A 20,055-nucleotide genomic window follows, 5' to 3' on the forward strand; every position below is an offset into this window, starting at 1 on the left:
GTAGATCGATAGGCTATTCCCTTTCCTGCCTCAGTTTCCCCTGTATAATAATGATCAAAGTCTCTCTGGGGGCCCCGCTGGGTCAGTCTCCATTGATTGAGCTGGTCCTTTCCCAGCCGCCCACTCTTGCAATGATAGCTGCCACCCGCCCCCATCCAGTGAGCTCCTGAGGGCGCCATCTTCTCTCCTCCTCCTCACCCAGCTAGCGTGTGTCTTCAGCCCCCAATCTTAGCAATGGGGGTGGTGAAGGGGTGGGATATGGGCGGTCACCCCTTCAACCATGGGTCTGTCAGTTACCGATCACGCCACCTCCGTCCCAAGTCTCTCCTCTTTGAGCCTTAAGGATCCTTGACGCCCTGGCCGGGCAGGCTGCCCACTTTGGGCACTGCAAGGGGTGGGGGATAGGGTGGAATAGGGGTGTTGGCTTCCAACTCCACAGGGACACCAGGGGTGGTGAGATAGAGTGAAGGGGGAAGTGGAATTGACAGTTGGGCCTCCAAACGCCCAGGACGCCTTCGTGGGCCGACGCGTTTGTCAGGAGAGAGAACCGCATCCTCCTCTCCCAGGAGGGCGCTGCCCCCAGGACGCTGAATGCCGCTGGAGGGGGTAGGGGGCACCGGCCAATGCGGGAGCGGGAGGGCGCAGAAAACCACGTTCCAACCCCCGGAGGGTGGGTTCCGGCTTCTCTGCCTCAGACCTGCGGGCGGGACGCGGAAGGGGCAGGCCAGGAACCCGGCGGGGACAGGTAAGCCCCTTTCCCAGCTCGAATACAATCCCTCGTGGGCAGTGTGTTTATTCAAGGTGGCTTTTGGTCGAGACGCCTCTAAAGTTCGTAGAGCAGGGGCGCGCTCGCGTCTCCCGGCCTCTCACTTTCAGCGTGACTGCCGTAGGAGGGAGAGCTGGAGTTGGCTGCGGGCCCGCGGCGGCCTGCGGACGGGGCTGCTGACACCAGGGGGCAGCACTGACCTGGGGCCCGCGTTGCAGCCGCGTTCTGGTCGTGTCGTTGCCGCAACAACCCGGGTGGGGTGAGGTGGTACCCCAGGGCCTAGAGATTCCCCGCGCCCCCGCCGCAGCCTCCTGCGGCACACGTCCCCGCCCAGAGTCGCCCATCCGGCGCTGCGCTGGGCCCCAGCTGGGAGCCTCAGTGCGGCTGCGGGAACCTGCGGCCCGCGGCTGGGCCTAGTCCCAGACAAAGGTCGGGCCACTCCCAGGCCCAATTAAGCCACCCGCCTCCCTGGCCTCCCAGCCCTCATTGTCTCCGGGGTCGCCAATTAGCCCAGGCGCCCCGCGTACCCGCTGCTCCGGTGCCCCAAGGCCTCCTTAACCCTTCAGGGCCTGGCACCAGGGGCCCTGGACGGCAAAGCTGCCAGCACGCGAGCCTGTGAGGACAGCGTGTATGGGCGTGATGGGGATAAGGGGTTGCTGAGGCCTGTTGGTGACCTAGACTGTCGCCGTGGGACCTCGTGAGCTGGGAGTGTAGGGTCTGAGAGGAAATTGTGCGTGTCAGTCAGTGTGGGCTTGTGAAGGTGATTCACGGGAGGACTCGGAACCCAGGGTGTGAGCGTGGGGGCTCCGTGAGACCCCTGGCGGCGAAACCACGCATCCCGAGAGCTAAGGGACGGCGTTTCCTCCCCAGTTAATCGGAGTCTTCCGAGCCCTCGAGCCATTCCTTCCCCCACTTCCCCGCTGCTGCGATCTGGAGCGTGAGTGGCTCGGTCCTGCCCCGCCGAAGGGGCACGGCCTGGGGCCACCGCCCCAGCGCGCAGCCAGCTCCGACGCGGGGCATTCCTGGGGACGGGAGGGGCGCGATCAGCCTTGCGCTCCCTGGGATGCCTCCACATAAACCCCGACCCCCCACTTCCTGGCTGTGGGACGGCCCCTTGAGGGACAGCCTCAACGAGACCTTGATTTAAACTCTGAGCCTGCCTTCCTCCGCTTTGGGAAGGACTCAAACTCCAATCTTGCTTCCTCTCCCTCCTGCGCCGTTCTTGACCCCAGAGTTCGGAGCACCAGCCCGCATGCAGGGTCCCGAAAAAGTCTCAGCGCTCGTGCTCTGTGGACTGGGCGGCGGCGGAGGGGAGTCCTGTGCGCACTTGGGGACTGGGGCAAAGGGGAGGGAGTCCGAGCTCCGGGTCCTCTCTGGGCACTCTCCCGGGAGCGCCCCTCGCTAAATGTTTCGGTGCCTCTGTCTAAGGACGCCTGGGACCTGTTTTGCCCTAGGAGTTACTTTTCTGCTCCACCTCATTTGATGGGTCCCGGGACCCACTCCGGAAGCTCCGGATTTCCAGCGCCGGAGGCCACCCCTCTTTTCCCGGCCTCTCCTCTAGGCGCCGCTTGCAGCTCCCCGGCGGGAGCGAACCCGCGCAGTCCACGGGCCGTGGCAACTCCCCAAATGCCCACGAGATGGCGCTCCAGGCCAGTGGCCGGCTGCGGCCGGACAGCGCTCCGGGAGCTAGATCCGGAGTAGATCCAAGCCCAGAGACCAGCACAGGCAGCCGAAGAATGAGGGGTTCCGGACAGGGGCTGCGGACACATAGATGAGGCCGCCTCCCCTTCTCCCAGTGGCCACCCTGTAGTGCCAGCTGCCCCACCTGGGAGGCCCAGTTGCAAACACTGGCAGTCGTCTACTGTTGCCTGGCTGGGCTGGAGCCCTTGCGATCCCTCTCGCGGCAAAGAGGCCACCTGACTCCAGTCTTCTGGGCCTCTGAGAAGCAGGGCTATGGCTGGGATAGGATACACGAACGGCTCTGGCCGACCACGACGGGAGCATGGCCCCCTCGAAGACGATGTGGCTGGGAAGTTGAGGCGGCTCTGGAATCGGTAGGGATCCAGTGCTCCTCCCACCGAAAGGTCCGCCTGGCTGCTACCTGCCCGTCCTCACCTCCTTCCGCGGGTCTTCAAGGTCAAGGGCGGTGCATGCAGGATAGGCCTTGTGAAGCTGCTCACCTAAGATCCTGCCTCCCAGGTGCCAGAGGCTTTGGGTCTGTGTTATCCCAGCGGGAGGTGGTGGGGAACGAGAGGATCAGGGGTCAGCCTGAGACTCTCTCCCTTGGATTAAAAGCCACCAAGGTTCTGGGTCAGGTCTGATTGAATGGGGGGTGGGGGTGGGGAGAGTGTGTTTGTCTCTGGTGGCCCGGGAATGCCAGAGTTGGAGCAGGGCTGAGGGATGGGTTTTGAGTCCTTAATGTCCCCAGAGGAGCTCTGGCAACCTGGGAGATTAATCCTACACACATTTTCTGAGAGCACACCTCTAGAAAGCAGCCCAGTCAACACCAGTCTAGGAGCATTAGCACTGCCACACAGTCACCAGCTTGTTATGTGGTCCCAGCCAGGTGTCTTCTCTGCACTAGGCTCTCAGCTCAGCTCTTTCTCCCTTCAAAGTACCATATAACAGAGGATAGGACCAAAGTTTTGGCAATTTAATAATTATATCCATGTCCATCTAGGCCTGAAGCAGCCACTTGGTAGGAAAACTGGACAGGAGATAGGTACAAGGTCAAACTTGGACTCCAGCTGTGAAATGTTGGAGAATATGACTTTATTCTCTGAATAAACTTATTCCCCAGAATCTTCATCTGCGAAATAAGTAGTTTGGACTACAATGAAATTGATCTGTGAACGACCAGTTGACCTTGGCCTAGTTTCCAGTGACCCCCCAGCCTCAACTGCTTCAGACAAGAGCCAAGGACTATGTTCCCATTTAATGCTTGAGACATCCGAGCCTGAGAGATAGGCGGAGTCCTTCACAGACCTTGGAGACCTTGGCTGTTGTTGCTAAGATTCTTGGGGCAGGGGCAGGGCTAGTGGCCTGGATGAATTCCCAATTAGGAAATTGCATTCTAGATCCTGAAGGCCTCCTGGGAACGGGAGCGGCTGGCTCCAGCTGCCTCCACTCCCTGTGGGATGTGGTTACCACTGCTTTGCCTTCCACCTCAGACCAGCCTGCTTTGGCAGAGAACAGACTGGTGGGTTGGGGGGTGACTTTGGCACCTAGCACCACAGTTTGTTGGCTACTTGTGACTTTTCCCCAGAGAGAGAAAGGGATACCAATGGGGAACATTCAGGCAATAACATTTAAGGGTGTCCCGAGATCTGGGGTCCCTAACAGGCAAATTCCTCACATGTGTGGAAGGCTTTAAGGCATTCAAACACTTTCGCTGAACCCTCACTGGTAGGGTAGAGATTACAAGTCCTCATTTCACAGATGATGAAATCGAGGTTCAGAAAAATTAAGTGATGTGGCCAAGGCAATCCAATACATAAATTACAGAGTTCTTTCACAATCCCATGGCCTGGCCCTTAGAAACATAAGCTGATGAGGTGATGATGGGTGACAGTCAGCCTCATAGCTGGGAAAGGGCAAAGGTGCTGGGCAAGTGTCCGGATGTCCTGGCCAGGAGGTGTGCCCGTGGGAGAAGCAGCCTGACTCAGGGCCCAGGTCCAGGAGGCCAGGGAGAGGGTGACCTTGAGGCTGCACATCAGCCTAGCCAGGCCTGCAGGGACCCCTGGTGGGGGCCGGGCCTTCTGGTGTGTAAAACAGTAACAGGGGCTTGAAAGGATTACCTGAGAGAGTGACAGGGTGGCTCATGTTCATTCTTATTATTTATTTCCCTCCCAAAGAGAATAGGATGTCCTTGAGCCCCATGGTGCTCCCACCTCAGGCTGACAGGAGGAGCCATGGAACACCCACAGTGTGCTTAACACACACACACACATTTTCTCATTTCATTCTTAGCACTGGGAAGTTGGTATGATCATCTCCAGTTTATAGAAGAGAAGACCAAGGCTTAGACCTGCTCAAGTTCATAGAGCTGCTAAGAAGCAGACCACAGGGTCACCCCAAGGTCTGGCCACCCCCACGCCTGTGCTCTTTACCTGAGCCCTGAGAGTTCCTGCTCTATAGCCTCGGGGCCTCCGAGTCCCCTGGCCAGGGCCCAGCCCTGTGACGGGCTGTCCTGGGACTGGTTTTTATTTAGCTCTGGACTGTCTGGTCGGTTCCTTCATCCTGCTCCAACTTTGCATCTTATTTCCTTCTCAGAGGGGCTTTCACACTTCCAGGCTTTGCCCTCCCACAACTGCCCACAACAGTTCTGGTTGTAGTACTGATAGCCTGAGTTCTGGGAAACCCCTAAGTTCTGAGCAAGTCACCCAGGAGGTCACCCTGCTGACCCCACACAGATACCTACATGCAGATCCCCCTGACATGCATACATGCATGCACGTAGAGAGCTGTACTCAGGTGTGCCAACACCCACGCAGCACACAAATACACACGTCTACAGACACGCTCCCCGCCCCCGAGAGGCATACTCACTTAACAACACTATACAAACACACAGGCACACACACAAACACATGCAGATGTGTATACCCAGACACACAGAGACATATGCACATACAGAGAAACACACTCGGACACACAAATAGATATATACACATGCACTTACCACATAGACACACACACGTAAACGCTTGGAGCCATGCGCACATGAAGATGCTTGGTGTGGGTGGCTTTCCATGGAGAAAACCAGCTCCCCAGCCTCTCTGGGGCTCTGGGGCTCCACTCTGTCCCCAGTTTGCTGGGGCTCACCCCTTCCCCACCCATCCCTATGCACTGCCATGGTTTCTCTCAGGAGAAGATATGTGTGTTCTATGTCTCTGTCTCCTACGAGACCATTGGCTCCCTCAAGGGGGCGGGGGCACTGGTGTCTGCTTTGCTCATGTAGGTCCCCAGACCTAAAACTACTTCATACATGGCAGAAGTGTAAAAAGGATTTACTGAATGAATGAAGGAAGGAAGTGCACCCTCCAGAACAGGGCCCATATCTAGTCCTTTCAGGACACCTTCCACCCAGGCCCTGGACCCCAAAGCCCCTGCTCCAAGTCCACTTTGATTCTGCTCAAAGAGAGAGCTCCCTGAGGGCTGAGGGTCCCAGACAATGGGGCCTCCTCTGTCTCCTGAGAAACTGAGGCCCAGGGAGTGCATGTCTCTTGCCTAGGGACTTAACATCTGGAGGAGAAGCTTCCAGGCCATCCCCAGACAGGCACTCGCAGCCCTCAAACCCTGCTCTCCTACTGTGCGGGGTGATTCTCTGTTCCCTTAGGGGTCTGGTGCCTTCTGGCCTCCAAAGGCCAGGGCAGGCCTGCCTATCTGGGACCCCTGGGGAACCTTCTAGCATGTTTGCCCTCCAGTCTTTCCTGCACACAGAGGCCTTCCTGAAATGCAGCTGAGATGAGGTTGTTACCCTGTTTAAAGCCCCCCAAAGGCTTCCCCTGCTCTTGGGGTCAACCCCAGCACTGCATGCCCAGTGCCCACCCCTAGGTTAATCCTGCTGACCCTGCCTTCTGGCCTCCTCACATTCCTCTCTCCCCTTGTCCCTGGCTCTTCCTGCCTTCCTCCTAAACTTGGCCCACTGGCTCCTTCTCCAGAGAGCTTCCCCTGGGCCTTCTCCCCTTCTGGGTTAGGTGCCCAGCACATCATTTTGTGTTAGTCAAGGAGTCACCTTGGGCAGGTTACTTTGCTCCTTCCCCATCACTTCCTCGAGGTGGAGATGACACTCATGGGTTGTGAGATCAGAGGACATGCTGTTTACAACAGGCCTGGCACAGTGAGTGCTGGTTTCCTGCCCTTCCTGAGGAGGCCTTGCCCTTTGGAGGAGCCTCCAGGAGCCTGAGGATGAGGGCCTGGGGGCCATCTGGGGTGGGGCAAATCCCAGCAGGATTGAGCCTGCCAGAGAAGGGTGACCCCTCCTACCCTTAGGCCAGGCGCAGGCCAGTGGGACCCTGCTTTCGGGGTTGACAGGCTGCCAAGTCTCTGAGCCCTAGGATTGCCCAAAACCTGGGGGTTTAGATTAGGGGGTGACGTGAGGGCCCTGCGTGTGAGGGGTGAGGCTGAGCAGAGACCCACGGCTGCGACAAGGCTGCTGCGGAGAAAGCTGAGGCCGGCGGCCCGCAGTGCGCACGCGCGCTCATGCCCCGCCTCCCTCTCGCGGGGAGCCCTGGCCCCGGAAGGCGGCGTTCTTGCTGGAGGGTGGGTTGCTGGTGACCTGGCTGGGTTAATGTCGCCCATGAGCTGCCTGGGCTGTGCGAGCAGTGGCTCTGTCCTACCACTAGGTGGGGATCTGGAGTCGTCCAGACCTGGAGTTCGGGCTTAGGTTGAGGCCTGAAGCCCCTCGCCCTCCTTCCACAAGTCAGGCTGTCACCTCTGGGACTCCGGCCCGCCACTGTCATTTCTGGTTAGGTCCTGCTGCTAGGCAGTCGCACTGGGGGAAGTGAATAAGAGCATGAACTGTGCAGCCAGGGAGACCAGCTGTACCTTTAGCTCTGTAGCTTTGACGCCTTGAGCCTCAAGTTCCCTCATTTCTGAAATAGACTCATCTACCCAGTCTGCCCCATTGCCACCCAGAGTGGGGGGATGGGCGTTGTTCTGTGTCCTCGGATACCTTATAAAGTGCAGCTGACCCAGGAGTAGGAGCGGAACCTGGGACGGTTCCCATCTGTTCCACCTAGCACTCCCCCAGGGCTCCCTACTCCCAGGGCTCTTTGGGGTCCCAAGGAAGCATGTCTCGTCCTCGCTCTCAGGTCACCATAGCAGAGTGCTGGCTAGAGGCTGGCTGTGGTGGCTCACGCCTCTACAATCTCAGCACTGTGGGAGGCTGAGGTGGGAGGATCACTAGAGATCAGAGTAAGCAAGACCCAGTCCTGAAGGAAGAAAGGAAGAAAAAAGAAGAGAAAAGAGAAAGAAAAGGAATGAAAAAAATTAGCCAGGCATGGTGGGATGCAACTGTAGTCCCAGCTACTTGGGAGGCTGAGGCAGAGGATTGCTTGAGCCCAGGAGTTTGAGGTTGCTGTGAGCTATGATGGCGTCACTGCACTCCAGAGCCAGTGACAGAGCCAGACACATTCTCAAAAAAAAAAAAAAAAAAAAAACACAACAGGGGGGGTGGGGGGGTGGGGGGGTGGCAGGGGCAATATATGTAACCATAACAATATTTGTACCCCCATAATATGATGAAATAAAAGGAAAAAGGGGGAAAAAGCATGGCTAGAACATGACAAATCCTTGGGGGAGGTGGAAATAAAGGGCTTTGAGCTGTCCGTCTCCCAAACAGGGTGGCACACCCCACAGTCCTTCTGCCTGGAATGTTCCTTTGCCCTTCCTCACCTGTCGTCCTAAATTCCTCATTAGTTTCCAAAGCTCAGGCCCAACTGTCCTCTCCATTATGCCCCATCCACCTGCTCCTCCTTCCTATTCTAGGCTCCCAGAGTCCTGGTGTATTCCTGTCTGCTGGCACTGGCCCATTGGGTCAGAGATCTGGGCTGGGGATAGTCTCCTAGCATATAGGGGATGCTCAGTGCATATACAAGAATATTGCCAGAAGATGAGGAAGACTTTTTGGAAGAGGTGACCTGAAATGCCCCTGAGGGAGCATTCCAAGGGCCCAGGGGCAGATATTGGAGTTGTGGGGGCAGGTGGCACCATCTCCAGCTAAGGAAAAGTTGTGAGCTCCACTCAGGTCTAGCAGTTCTGTGAGGAAGGCCCTGAGGGCAGGTCCAGGAGGGTAGAGATGGCTGGGAGACCCCGAGGGCCGCGGCTGGGATGGGGTGGAAAGGAACTGGCTCCTTAGAGGGCCTCCTTGGAGCCCCGAGTACCAAACCCACAGTTTATCTGTCCACACTGGTGGGGGCAGGGCCCAGGGCTCATCCAGCCTCTCCTGAGCCCCGTTATGGTCATGGTCACGCACTCTCTGGAGGTCCTGTCACTACCCCGTGCCTTCCCTATCCGACCATGGCCATTTCCTACTCAGCTGGTGCTACAGGGTTAACCAACCAGTGGAGTCAAAAGCTGGGATGGGCCTGGGAGCCTAGATGGCTACTTGTGCTCTCTGCTCGGGGCAGTTTTCAGTTCTTTCCCTGGCTCAGTTTTCCAGGAGGGACAAAATAGAAAAAGCTTAGGTGGTGGTGTCAGACTGGCTCAGCTACTCCAGCTGGGTCACCTTGGGTAAGTGGCTTCACTTCTCAGTGTGAAGCCTCCTCAGGGCACACTGACCCCTCCCCTCCTGCACATCGACCTCCTGAATCCCCAGGACTCCCCAGGCACCCGTCCCCCAGACAGTGCCCTGTGTTCCAAACCTTCTTCACCCTCCTGTCACTGGTGGAAACTTACCTGTCACTGGGCTCTCTTGGGGCCTAGCTGGGCAAGGGTCCCATCTGACGTAATCAGCATGTTCCCTTTCCAGGTGCCATGCTTGCTGCTTCCATCAGGGTGGTAGGGACCCAACTCTGGCCCGGGTCCTAGGGACACCGTTTTGGAGGCTTAGAAGTCCCTTCCCCCTTCTCACAAAGGCACTGCCTCCTCCGCCTCCATCAGGCCCTGGCCCTGGGCAGGTTCTACATCAGGGAAAAAGTGACAGGTTGGCCCAGGGAAGGGGAACAGGGAGCTTGGGATTGATCCTGTTAGGTCACCAGTCATTTCCTTGATTTAGGTGTCCCCTTCTCCCACAGCTCACTGGTCTTTCTCCTGAAGTAGGAGGGATTGGAATGAAAGTAGACACCAGAACTCTCCATGCCCAGAGGGCCCTGCTCTTCCTGGTTCTTGCACCTTAGGGAGCCAGAGGTATCTTCCCCAGGGTCCAGAGGCAGAGGCCAGGAAGGGTTTAACCATGTTTGCTTTGAGCAACAACTACACTATTATGTGCTGGGTATGCCTCCTTGATCTCTCAGAGGCTCTGGACACCTTCCTGTTTTGTCTTTCTTTCTCTTTAAAAATTGACATATTTGTATACCATAAAAATTACTTTTTAAAAGTATACAATTCAGTGGTTTTTAGTATATTCACAAGGTTGCACAACTATCACCACTATCTAATAATTCTAGAATGTTTTTGTCACCCCCCAAAATAAACCTTGACCCATTAGCAGTCACTGCCCTTGGCCCCAGCCCTGGACAACCATGAATCTATTTTCTGTCTCTATGGATTTGCCTATTCTGGACATTTTGAGTAAATGGACTCACAATGTGTGCTTTTTGTGTCTGGCTTCTTTAACTTAGCTTGATGTTTCCAAGGCTTATCCATGTTGCAGTGTGGATCAGTATTGTAGTCCCTGTTATGACCAAATAATATTCCATTATATGGATATACCACATTTTATTTACCCATCATTAGTTGTTTCTATTTTTGTCTATTATGAATAATGCTGCTATGAACATTCATGCACAAGTCTTTGTGAGAACATATGTTTTTATTTCTCTTGGATATATGCCTAGGAGTGGAACTACTGGGTCAAATGGTAACTCTGTCTTTTTGAGACATCACTAAACTGTTTTGCAAAGCGGCTGCACCATTTTACCTTCCTGTTAGCACTCCTTTGCCATTTCTTGAACATGCCAAGCATGCTGCTCCTTGGTCCCCTACTCCTTTCTTAGGCCATACATGGCTCTCTGATGTAACATAGGGACCCATTTTCACCCTCACCATTCCCTTCCTCCTGTCCTCTGTTTTTGTTGTTAATATCTGCCATGTTATGACTATTTTACTTATTTTGTTTATTGTTTCTCCTCGCTAGGATGTAAGCTTTGTTTTGTTCATTGTTTTATCATTGCTTCTAGAACAGTGCCTTGCTGAATAACACCTGAATGAAGAAATATAGGACACTGTGCTGGGAACATAGGGTGGAACGTGGTGAGTCCCCATGGAGGTGGGCCACATGTCACCAAGACCACAGGGAGGTAGACTGAGTGTCACCAAGGCCCCCAGCTGGGGGTTTTCACCCCTGTCGAGTCTGATGTGGAGGCTCAGCCCAAACCACTCACAGATGAGTGGAGAAGGGGATCTGGGCCTCTTCCCTTAAACTAGGCAAGGGCTGGGGCAAACACGTTTGATAGCTGTGTGATCATTAGACAGGTCTGCTTATGGGATAGGACACTGTTTGTTGACAATGCAACAGTTTAGTGAAAGGATTTGTTTCTCCTCAGGTAGCAGTTGGAGGGGTGTTCAAGTGTGTCAGTGCCCTGCATCAGCCCTGTTTGTCTACTGCCACGTCTCAGTCTGCTTCAGACACCCAGATGTGAGAACCGCTTGTCAGGAAAGGGTGTTGGCTTTTCCCCATGCCAGGAATGAGGGACACACTGTCCCAGCTGTCCAGCCGACCCAGTGGGTCTTTTGTGGTTTTACCTCAGCCAGCTTCTGGACACATTAGCCAGGAATCCTCCAGTCACAAGGATAGAAACTCAGCTCAAGGTAAAGAAAAAGGGCAGTTCATTGGCTCACATGGGACCTGGGAATTGCAGGGGAGGGGGCCAGCTGGCCTTCAGAATGCAGGGGTGGGGGGTGGACAGAGACATAGGTCCAGGGTCCCTCACCCTCTGCTTCTCTCTCATTTCTTCTCTCTCTGTTAGTCTCATTCTTTCCCTCCGCAGATGAGATTCTTCATGTGGCAGGGAGCTTGGCTGCAGCCAGCTGTGGGTTGTACAGAAATCCAGCTTAGTGGCCATGATCATAGAGTGGTTAGTGCTCTGCCTTGTGCAGCAACCTCGGTTTGAATCCGAGTCATGGCACACACACAAAAAAACATGAAAAAACAAATCCAGCTTAGTGGCTCAAGAGAAAAGGAAATGGCTCTGCTGTTCTCTTTATAACAATCCCAGGAAATGCTCCGGTTGCTCCCCTGAGATTATATGCCCACATGCCTCATACACCCATGCAAACAACCCATTCCCATCCACCCCTATTGTCAGTTATGGTGACAGCAGAAAATCAGGTTTGCTGGTCTTTTTCAAAATGCCTGCTAAGTACCAGGTACTTCACAATATGATTTCTTTCAATCCACACAGCTGTTCTGCAGAAAGATATACTGGTCAGGGCTCTTTCAGTTCCTCCTGACAGAAGCCCAGCTGAAATTGTCTTAAACCAAAAAGGGAATTTATTATTCCACATAACTGACAAAAGCAGGAGTGGACTTTAGGCATAGCTGGCTGGATCCAGGGAGTCAAATAAGTCTGGACTGTGGCTCATCAGCTCCAGCTGACTTCCCTCTGCACTGGCTCAGCTCTTAGGCACATTCTCCCCACATGGCAGGAAAGATGCCCAACGAGCCTAGGCCTTGAGCCCTTAATCCAGGAGAAGAAAGAGGCCCACCCTCTGTGCATACAGTAAACTACCTGGGGGGACTGATTTGCTCCCATGTGGGTCCTGTGTCTACTCAGGGGATACGAGAAAGGCAACCATAATTGGCAAGGCCAGGTCATGAGCACACCGCTGCAGCAAGGGGATGGGACAGAGTTGTGAGGAGTAATGCTGCCAGAGCAGGGAAGGGGCAGACAGATTGCATATGGCCAGCTATAACTTTCCCATTGTACAGATTAGTAAACTGCAGGTGGGAGAGATAAGGTAACTTGCTGGGGCCATAGAGCTAGAGACAACTGGGATTCAAACCCAGGTGTGTCAGCTCTTCCTAGAACATCATCCAGCCTCCCTTTAAAGCGTTGAGTTAAATTATCACTTAAAGAAGTAGATTCCTATTGATAGCCATATCATTCCCAGCACCCCTTGCAGCAGCTGTTACAGAGAGGATGGCTTGGGAGGCAGAATTGGCCACACTCTTGACAAAGATCCTTTATCAGTTCTTCTTCATAGTTGAAAGGGTTTCTGCAGTCATTGAATCCAGCTGCCATACTCAATTAATAATCCAAACAAGGTTTGATTTTTGGCAAGTGTGCCAACACCATTCAATGGGAAAAGGACAGTCTTTTCAACAAATGGTGCTGGAAAAACTGGATATCCACATGCAAAGGAATGACGTTGAACCCTTACTTTACACAATATACAAAAATTAACCCCAAATGGATCAAAGCCCTAAACTTAGGAGCTAAAGCTATAAAACTCTTAGAAGAAATCATAGGGGGAAATAAATCTTCATGACTTTGAATTTGGCAGTGGTTTCTTAAATATAACTACAAAAGTATAGATGACAAAAGAAAAAATAGGTAATTTGAACTTCACAATATAAAATACTTTTGTGCATCAAAGACATTATCAAGAAAGTGAAAAGACAACCCACAGAATGGAAACAAATATTTGCAAATCGTTTATCTGATAAGGGTCTAATATAAAAAAATATATTAAGAACTTTTAAAACTCTGCAACAAAAAGACAAATAACCCAATATCAAAATGGCCAAAGGATGTTGAATAGACATATTTCAAAAGAAAATATACAAGTTACCAGTAAGAACATGAAAAGATGCTCAAGATCATTAGTCATTAGGGAAATGCAAATCAAAGCCACAATGCAATACCAGTTGACACCCACTTGGATGGCTAGACTTAAAAAAAAGACAAACAAAAACAAAAACCTCAAACCCCAAATAAGTGTTGGCAAGGATGCAGAGAAATTGGAACTCTTGTAAATTTTGTTGGGAATGTAAAAATGGTGCAGCTGCGTGGAAAACAGTTTGGTGGTTCCTCAAAAAGGTAAACATAGAATTAACCATATGGCCCAGCAATTCTACTTGTAGGCATGTACCCAAAAGAATTGAAAATGGGGACTCAACCAGATACTTGTATACCAATGTTCCTTGCAGCATTATTCACAATAGATAAAAGGTGGATATAACTCAAGTGTCCATCAACAGATGAATGGACAAACAAAATGTGGTATATACAAACAATGAAATACTATTTAGCCATAAAGAGGAATGAAGTTTTAATGCATGCTACAATATGGGTATAATTTGAAAATATGCTAAGTGAAATAAACTAGACACAAAGGGACAAACATTGTATGATTCCACTTAGCTGCTATATCCACATAGGCAAATGCATAGAAACAGAAAGTAGATGAGGGGTTACCAGGGGCTGGGAGGAGAGGAAAATGGGAGGTTATTGCTTAGTGGGTATAGAGTTTCTGTTTGGGGTGATGAGAAGGTTTTGGAAATTGATAGTGGTGATGCATACACAATGTGAATGTACTTATGCCACTGACCTATTAATTAACACTACATTGTAATTGACATTACATTGACCTATTAATTGACACTCTCAGAGTTTGACTGTCCAACTGCCATGGGTCCTATTTGTGCTACTGGAATTGTCATGGTGTCTCCTGTGTCCCTTCTCACTGGTCTTCTCCACATTTTCCAACATTGTCTACAAAGATTTCATGAGAAATCTTACTGAACGCTAGGTAGATGGTATTTCTTTCATCTGCCAGCCTGGGCATCCTATTACAAAAGAAAATGAAGTTACTTTGGCCTGCCTTGCTCTTTGAGTGGGTAGGAGAGTGCAGGACAGTGGTTTTCAAACTTGAGCATGCATCAGAACCACCTAGAGGGTGACCACTGGGCTCTGCCCAGAGAGTTTCAGATTCAGTAGGCCTGGGTGAGGACTGGGCACTTGCATTTCTAGTAAGTTCCCAGGTGATGCTGAGGTCTCTGGTCCAGGGACCACATTTTGAGAACCATCGATGTATGGAGATAAGAGTGGACACTTTGGAGTTAGATAGACTTTAACTTGTTTGAGCCTTAATTTCTTTGAAATAGAGATAATAATCCCACCTCACTGGGTAGCCTTGGATTAAAACAACAATGTACAAAACCACTCATCTTGGTGCCTAGTACAAAAGTGATCAATAAATATTGGTTCTTATATGATCCAATATTGAGCTAATGAATCTGTGCTGGCTGCTTTTCTAGACGGCTCACACACCGTCGCCAAATAATCCATCTACACACTGGGGAAGGGGTTGCTCAGCCACTGGCCTCATCTTTTCTTGGGCTGATCTGGATAATGGATAGGTTTCAAAATTACTTACCTGAAGAAAGTAGAATAATTGACTAAGAAAGAATGGGGAGAAGAGAATAAATCTTCCAGGTGGGAGGATGGGTAAGCAGCTGGACTGGGGTGCTCATTCATGGTGCTGTCAGATGTTTACTTTCACGGCCCATTCCTAGATACCAGGCCAGGAAGGTGGGGGCCGGCCCAGCCTAGCTCCCAGGCAGGGCAATCCTCTGCCCCAGACAGATACAGTGGCAGGCTGCAGAGCACCCAGAGCACCCTCAGTCCTGCAGCTCCTTGAGTTCCAGGGTTCCTGCCCTACTCTCGAGACTCATCTTTTAAAACCGAAGTATTACTCAGCTTCTGTCTCCAAGATTCTATTTTGGGCCCTGCCTGGCACTCCAGTCCTTCTGCCTCAATGGCTGCCCCCAGGCCTGGGCTCTGAGAGTTCTCTCCCACCTCTTACACCCCCCACCACCAACTCCAGACCCTGAAAGGAGAAAGGCGTCCAAGGTTTCCAAGAACATTTGGGAATAACATCCCCTCAAGATAACATCACCCTGGATTTAGGATGGGCCCAAACCTAATGAATCATGTCCTTATAGGAGAAAGGACACAGAAGCAGACACACAGAGGAGAAGGCCACAGGAAGACCCGGGCAGAGACTGGAGTGAAGCTGCCACAACCTGAAGACCTCCAGGCACCACCAGAAGCTGGAAGAGAAGGAAGGACTCTCCCCTGGGGTCTGCAGGAGTATGGCTCTACTGGCACCTTGACTGCAAACTCCGGTCTGCAGAACTGTGAGAGAAGAAATTCCTGTTGCTTTAAGCCACAGAGTTTGTGATAATTTGTTCTGGCAGCCTTAGGAAACGAATGCACCTTTCCTTGCATTTGACCAGAGGTTCGCCTGGGCTCCCTCTCCCTGTAAAGTTCTATCCGCACGCTCAGTTTCTCTCTCTTCCCAGTGGAGGCGGCTATCGCTCAGGGAAATTTACCTTGGTGTTAAGTGGAAACAAATATGATAATTTAGTTAAAAAGTCCTTTCCTTTGAGCCATTGAAATCTTTCCCTCACACAACTGCATTCAAAATGAGGCCTTCTTGGGGGAGCATGGCCTGCAGATTTGTGACACCCGCTTGGCCCCCTGGCTGAGCCAGCCCCTGTACAGAAGGCACCTCTGCTGTGGTGCTGATTTCAGCACTGCAATGTCATGAGAGCACTTTTTTTTTGCTGTTATTTTTGGGTTTTTGAGATAGAGTCTCCCTCTGTCACTCCGGCTAGAGTGCATACATCATAGAATGTATTTCATCATAGCTCACTGCATCCTCAAACTCCTGGGCTCAAGCAAGCCTCCTGCCTCAGCCTCTGGAGTAGCTGGGACTGTAGACTGAGCCAAGATGCCTGGCTAATTTTTCTATTTTTAATAGAGATGGGGTCTTGCACTTGCTCAGGCTGGTTTCAAACTCCTGAGCTCAAGTGATCCTCCAGCCTCAGCCTCCCAGAGTGCTAGGATTACAAGAATGAGCCACCATGCCCAGCCCAGAGCCCTCTTTGTCCTGGCTTTCCGAGCCTGTAGCGCAGGCCTGGCACATCACAGTCGTCATTAATTTTTATTGACTTACTTGGATGAGGGAGGAGTTTTCCCGATGTCCCCGCTCTGGCCACCTGTACTCAGTGCTAGGAAATTCTGTGAGAAGTGAAAACATACGTCCACACAAAGACTTGCACCTGAATGTTTACAGAGGCTTTATTCATAACAGCCAAAACCTGGGAACAAGCCACATGCTCATCAACAGGTGAATGTGGTATATCCATAAACTGGAATACTACTCAGCAGTTGAAGGACTGATCTACCCGGCAGTATGGATGAATTGCAAAATCGTTATGGTGAATGGAAGAAGCCAAACATAAAGGAATATATATTATATGATTCTATTCACGTGTAATTCTACAGCATGCAAATAACTCTACAGAGACAGGAAAAAGACCAGAAGTTGCGGGATTGGTGGGGGTGGCTGGGGATGGGGTGAGTGGGGGTTGACTGCAAAGGGACACTTAGGATCACTGAGAGGGGACTCTTAGGATCATGGAAGTATTCCGTATCTTAACTGTAGTGGTCATGGCTAAACTGGTGTTTACTTTTGTTAGAACTCATCCAACGGACACTTTAAGTGAGTACAATTTACTGTATGTAAAGTATACTGCTATAAAGTTGATTAAAAAGAAAAAAATCGTGTGACACCATTGACCCTAAATACTCCAGCCTCTGCTTCAATAAAACTGGGATATGAATGTAACAAGTGTACCCCTCTGGGGGGGATGTTGATAACGAACATGTAGAGGCAGGGGGCATTTGGGAAATCTCTGAACTTCCCTCTCAATTTTGCTGTCAGCCTAAAACTGCTCAAAAAAAAAAAAAAAAGATAAGGTCTTAAAGAACAAAAGGGTATGCATCTTGCATGCAGAGAGGTCTGTTTGACCTACAGAGTCAGAAAGTGCTTGTCTGGATCTCCACCTCAGATCTAGGTGGGAACCGCTGTGCAAAGCTAAGCAAGACTTTGAACTACAAGGGCGTGAGAATGGCTGCTTGTCTTTCCACCTGCCTCTGGCCAGCAGGAGTCCACTAACTCCTCCAACCTCCTCGTTCCTAGAGTCTCATGCTCTGGCTGCCAGCACCGGTTGCCCAGGCTAGTTAAATCTTTCCCCCTTCAGGAAAAGCTCCTGACTTCAAGTCCATTCTGGGAAGAACAGGAAACAGCCCTCCTCCCTGAATCCCACTGTCTTTCAGAAGGTAAAGGTTTATTAAGTGGTTCTGCAACGTGGGCAAACTGGCCTAACAGTAACCCTGTTGAACACATTTCCCATGCTGAGAATGGAGGGTGTGAGGAAAATTCTGTCTTCTGCTCATTCAGGCCACGGGGAGATGCGGCCATCATGGCACTCGCCACTCTCAGGCAGCCATTTTGTTTTCACAGGCAGGAATATGCGTGTTGGCAGCGGGGAGACAACATTGAGAGAAGGTCTGCGTCTCAGTCCAATCACCTGGCACCTCAGGGTCAGCAGCCAGACCCCCTCCTCAGGCGGACTGGGCACATCCCCAGGATGCCAGGCCTTTGGGCAGAGGGCGAGAGTCAGGCCTTAGCTGGTCTCCTTCCCCCAGAACAGGATAACTGTCCTCTCTCTGTGCACGTGCCTTGGGATCATGTTTTAAAATCCCCAGTTGGAACGTCATGCCCGATAAAGAATTTGTGCCTCGATAGATGTGAAAAGTCCCTTAAAGATATTCAAGCCATAGTGACATATTGAATAAATTGTATTTCTGGAAAAGAATGCTGCTATTAATGTAGACACAGTCCTGAAAATTCTAGGCTAATGATTCTAAACAGAGGCTACTGTAACCCTCAAGGGACATTTGGAAGTGTTTGGAGACTTTTTTTTTTGAGACAGAGTCTTGCTTTGTTGCCCAGGCTAGAGTGAGTGCCGTGGCATCAGCCTAGCTCACAGCAACCTCAAACTCCTGGGTTCAAGCAATCCTCCTGCCTCAGCCTCCCAAGTAGCTGGGACCACAGGCATGCGCCACCATGCCCGGCTAATTTTTTCTATATATATTAGTTGGCCAATTAATTTGTTTCTATTTATAGAAGAGACGGGGTCTCGCTCTTGCTCAGGTTGTTTTTGAACTCCTGACCTCAAGTAATCCGCCCGCCTCGGCCTCCCAGAGTGCTAGGATTACAGGTGTGAGCCACCGCGCCCGGCCTGGAGACGTTTTTGGTTTTCACAACCTGGGCTAGAGGCTGTTAAGCATCTAGCAGGCAGAGGCCAGGGGTGCTGCTAAATACCCTACCATGCACAGGACAGCCCCGCCACGCAGGATCACCAGGCCCCAATGTCAGTAGTGTCAAGTCTGAGAAACCCTGCTCTCGGCTCTCTGTACCTGTGGAGCCCAGGGTGTCAGCCCTGGCATTGGTTTTTCCTTGTATCTACTTTGGTCCTGCCTTGATGCTGTTGTCAGAAGGGAGAAGCTGGGAACCCTCAGCTTTCTGCTGCTTCCTCTTTTGTTGGCAGATGCAAGGAGACAACCGCCTCTGAAGAGGTGTCCCAGCTACCGCCCCAAGTCTGGCGAGAGGCAGGCAAGGTCTTGAGTTGGTATCTCCCACCAAGCAGACCAGAACCGACATGCCACGCAGCAGGAGGGCGTGAACGAGCACTGGAGAGGGACGCCTGGGTTCTCGTTCTGTCTGATTCTGCTTCTAACTTGGTCATTTTAACCTCTGTGCCTCAGTTTCCTCCTATGTGCATTGGGCACAGGTTGCTCACCCACCTCACAAGGTGAGGGGAGATAGAGGAGGGGGAGCACCTGCTGTGTGGGCTGGCAGGTCGGGGGAGGGTAGATCTGGGTCCAGAGACGGGAGTGTGGCCGTAGGAGCACTCACTGTCTAGGTACTGTGACCTGCCATTGGGGCACAGAAATGGAGTGGCCGGCACAGTGACGCTGGGTGGCAGGTGGTGCCTTACATTTGAGGGTGGTGTTTTCTTCCAGAGCCCTCAGACAGAGGGAGCGGGAGGAGTGCACGGGTCCGGAGGAGCACCCAGGCCGTATCCGGGAAGGTTAGCACAGGGAGCCATGACTGGAGCAGGTGTCTCATGTGCTTGGCCAAGAGCAGGCTGATGAGCAGCTTGGCCTTGTGAAGTGATGAAAACTAACACCCACAGCGGCTGTTTAGAAAGTAGGCACATTTTCAGTTCCTTGTGAGATGGTTTTGCAACCTTTAGGTGTCTTTAAGCATTTCTGTCCCTCTTTTCAAGATGTTTAAAATCTAGTTTTTAATTTCTAATTGTTTTGTAGCTAATCATTTCATCTCTGTGTTGTATAAATTAGCAAACATTTGGAATAACGGAAATGTCCAACAATAAAACTTTTATTGGAATGAGTGAAATATCTAACAAGGATCTGTGGGAACAAACTAGATGTACACACACAGGGGCAGGAAAAGAAAACCACATCCCAAGGTTACAGATTAAGATAAATTAGAAAAGTTTCAAACTCTAAGTCCTAAAACCACACACATATACACAGAGGTGATTTTTTTATTTTTATTTTTAGAGGAGGCAGTGCAGTATAGTGGTCATGTTTGCTGCTTAGAAGTTAGAAAGAGACCTCCGTTTACTAGCAGTGTTACCCTGGGGCTGTTATTCAAACTTCTCTCCACTTCAGTTTTTTTCACCTGTAAAAAGTGCATAATGATGATGATATGCCACAAGGACACAGGAGCCTGCCGAAGGA

This window comes from Microcebus murinus, chromosome 18 (genome assembly GCF_040939455.1).
Source record: "Microcebus murinus isolate Inina chromosome 18, M.murinus_Inina_mat1.0, whole genome shotgun sequence".
Classification (NCBI taxonomy): domain Eukaryota; kingdom Metazoa; phylum Chordata; class Mammalia; order Primates; family Cheirogaleidae; genus Microcebus; species Microcebus murinus.